The sequence below is a fragment of the Ciconia boyciana genome, chromosome 16, assembly GCF_034638445.1.
Source record: "Ciconia boyciana chromosome 16, ASM3463844v1, whole genome shotgun sequence".
Lineage (NCBI taxonomy): Eukaryota > Metazoa > Chordata > Aves > Ciconiiformes > Ciconiidae > Ciconia > Ciconia boyciana.
Genome location: NC_132949.1, coordinates 14,488,802 through 14,492,398, shown reverse-complemented (window position 1 = coordinate 14,492,398; position 3,597 = coordinate 14,488,802). Strand labels below are relative to the sequence as shown.

Genomic DNA, 3,597 nt, shown 5'->3' with positions numbered 1-3,597 from the left:
CGCGCGCTTTGGATCATCATTCTTGTGTGTATTGCTGTGTAGTAACAATACCCCAACGACACCTCGAACCTGTTAGATGTTACATGTTATCGGCGTGTTGACTGGTTTCGGTTTACCCCTGTTTCTCATTGGTTTCTCTTGTGTGATTTTGGCTGTTTTGTGAAATAAAGGTTGCCTCTCGTTTGAGCTAGTTTTAGTGTACCTCCGTGATGCTGCCAAAGCCCCATAATCCCAGGCCCAGCCAGCAGCCAGGCTGAGCATGCCTCCCACGAGGCACACACACACAGATCCATGCATACAACCCCGATACACATGGCCGACCACACCCATCAAGCCAGGCAGAAACACTCAGCACTCAACAATGGGCACCGAGAGCCTCGTCCAGGTCCCCTTCCTGGCTGATGACAAGGAAGGTCTGTGAGTGGGAAAATACTACACACCTGTACAACGTGGATCCCTCCATCAGCTGGGCTGAGACTGTAGCCCCTCTACCCTGTAGCTGGTGCCTGGCTCCAGTTGGCCTGGACACCCTGGTCCTTCTGGTAGCCAGCTCCTCCGGTTCTCTCGCCCCTAGAGGCTCGCACACAGACACAAACAGGCCCTATGGGGTCTCTGGCAGTTGGCCAGGACCCTCCGGTGCCTCCTGTAGCCTACTCCTTCTGCGACCTCACCCTTAGAGGCACACGCCCATACGTGGCTCCCAAGCAGCTCTACCCACCCGCTGCAGCATCTGGCTTGATACTCGAGGGCAATCACACACGGACTTGCATACTCTCACACGCTCCACTTGCTGGCACGTTATTTCCACTCATCCTGGTCTGTCCGGGTGCCGGCACCCCAGACAAACAGTCCCAATGACCTCTGGTCCCACTCCAGTGACTGGCACCACCCAGACAGGAACCACGGCGACCTGTGGTTTGACTCCAGTTGCTGGCCCCTAGGCTTCCATACACACACATACGCACAGAATAGAGAGCCCCTCACCAGGGAGAAGAGTTAGGAATAGAACTTAACAGGACACAGGACAGGCTGTGCTGATCCGAAGCAGGGCATGGCCATCCCGAACAGCAACCACTTCTTGAGTGACAGCCATGTTGTCCCATCTTCCCTCTAGTTTTCTCACGTTTCTTCCTCCCAGGACCACCCTGAACCCTCCCTTCCTCCACCTCTGGTTTCTCTCCCCCAAACATTCCATACCGAGTCTCCTGCTGTCCTGTCATGCTCTTCCCCTGCACTCATCACAGTTTTCCAGTACTTAAAGGCCACTACAAAGAGGACGGAGTCTCTCTCTTAACAAAGAGCCACATGGAGAGGACAGGGAGCAACCAGGAGAGGATTAACCTTGATATAAGAATGACATTTTTTACAGTGAGAACAATCATTCACTGCAGCAACCTCCCAGGGATGTGGTAGAGTCCCCATGACTGGGAGGTTTTCAAGATGCGCTTGGAAAGGGTGCTAGATAATCTCATCTAGGCTCCCTTTCCCACAAAAGCTTGGACCAGATGATCTTTGGAGGTCCCTGCCACTCGGGGCGATTCTCTGATTCTATCAATATTCGGGCTTCCTTCATACTATGTTTTGTGGCTTTCGGGGCGTGCCGATGAGTAATGGGGCTCCTTCCACAAGAGCTCTCACCCCAAGCTGGCCTTGTCTCCATTGCTATGGGATGTCAGGGGCGAAAGACGAGGCTCTCTCAAAGCCAGGAACTAGGGAGAAAGCCCTAGTTTTAGCAAGCGAGGAACTCTTTTGGACACTCAGCTGGCTGGGATTGGAGAAGAGGGGAGAATGAAACATGACTCTCTTGCAAAGCTGATGCCCAATGTCTTTAATGAGAAAATCAAAGGACAATGGAAAAGGTGAGAGATTGAGCAATGCATTTTGAAGGCTGAGTAAAGCTCAGAGAAGTGCTGCCATCTGAAGGAAAACCTCCACGCCAGGGATGCTTCTTTTCCAATTCCCCTTCAAGGCTCTGGCAATCGTGTATCTCCTAGAGCCATTGCTACGGAAGGAAGGAGGAGCTATTTGGTGGGGAGCGTAAGGCAAAGCAGAGCCAGAGGGGGAAAGAGAGAGGCTTCCTTGGGAAGAGACGGAAGGCCAGCGCAGGCCCCTTCCTCCAGGCAGACCGTGGCCGCGCTCTCAGGGCTGGCTCCAGGGCTTTCCTGGAGGCTCCTGGTGCTCAACCACGGGGAGGCAATATATGGCCTTCAGCATAAGAGATTGCCCCGTCCCAGAGGCCCGCAGAGCCCACGACCCAGACCGGACCACCCAAAGCCCCCCAGCCCCAGGGAGCCCCCAGAAGCGATGGGCACACTGGCAGCGCTGAGAGAGCTCCCCACGGCAGCCGACGCGGTGGATCCCACGGCTGTGCTCTGAGGGAAGGAGCTGAGGATTGGGCCCGGCAGGGTCACCAGGACCGGTGAGGGCTGGATGGCAACGCTGGAGTCGGCGCACCGGATGACGCAGGGCTCGTTGCAGCTGTTGGCAAGCGGGGTTGGGCCGCAGGCAGCTGGCAGGCAGGGGCTGTAGCACGCCATGTCTCGCGGAGGGAGGCGACCCTGCAAGACCGGGAGGGAGCAGAGGGCATCAGCTGTCGGGCCCTTTCAGACCTCCAGCTTGGCTCCTCTGAGAACGGGCAGTGCCTAGGCGCTCAGCAGAGAGTGATTTGGGATGGGGCACGAGTCAAGAAACCTGTGTCCGGCAGGAGGGCCCACAATTTGGCAGAACAGCACAATGCAGCCTCCTCTCCACTACCTTAACCTTCCTGGTGCCTAGTCACAACCTACCGTAACTGAAGACCCCTTCTCTCACGCACCTGAGATGTCTCACCGAGAGGGAGCCGGGCTAATCTGGCTAGAGTTACTTGCAACGTCCCCATGAAATGCAGGGTCCCACTTGGTAAACATTCTGAAAGGCAGTGGCATGGCCCAACAGTTGATGGACCTCCAGTGTCTGCAGAGAGGGGGTTTCTGGGCTTTTTTGTGGGCCTGCGGTGGGTATTTGTTTGCAATTGAAGGGTGATCTGAGAGGGTCTGTCCAAACACAAGGAAGCTCCCCCCGCTTCCTCGCAAAGTGTATAAAAATCTGTAGGCATCAGAAGCTGGAGATGGAGGTGGAGCAGGAACATGAGCAGGAGGAGGAGCAGCAGGAGCAGCAAGATCAGGAGCAGTGTCAGCAGCAGTGGCAGGAGCAGCAGCAGGAGCAGGAGAAGGAGCAGAAGGAGCAGCAGGAGCAGCAGCATGCTGACGAGGTGGCCGAGTGGTGAAGGCGATGGACTGCTAATCCATTGTGCTCTGCACGCGTGGGTTCGAATCCCATCCTCGTCGGTCAGGCCAATGATGGTCAGAGTTTATGAGAGTGAGGGGCTCCATGTGTGCCCCCAAGTAAGCCTTTGTTTTGAGATGAGAGTTGCCTGAAAAGAACTTGCAAGGTTTTGAAGTGGCTCAGGACACACCTCAACCTCTTCTGTCTCCACAGGAACAACAAGGGCAAGAAGGAAGATCCAGGGAACTCACAGGATGGTCAGCCTCTCCTTAACCTCTGGGAAGATGATAGAGCAAACCATCCTGGAAGTAGTTTCCAAACACAGGTAGCACA

At 55.3% G+C, this 3,597-nt stretch overlaps 1 non-coding gene across 1 annotated transcript; it reads left to right on the top strand.

Annotated features, from left to right (window-relative positions):
- Positions 1 to 3,244: 3,244 nt before the first annotated feature.
- TRNAS-GCU (transfer RNA serine (anticodon GCU)) lies at positions 3,245 to 3,326 on the top strand. The gene has a single exon. It is a non-coding gene; the product is annotated as a tRNA-Ser (tRNA).
- The last annotated feature ends 271 nt before the right edge of the window (positions 3,327 to 3,597 follow it).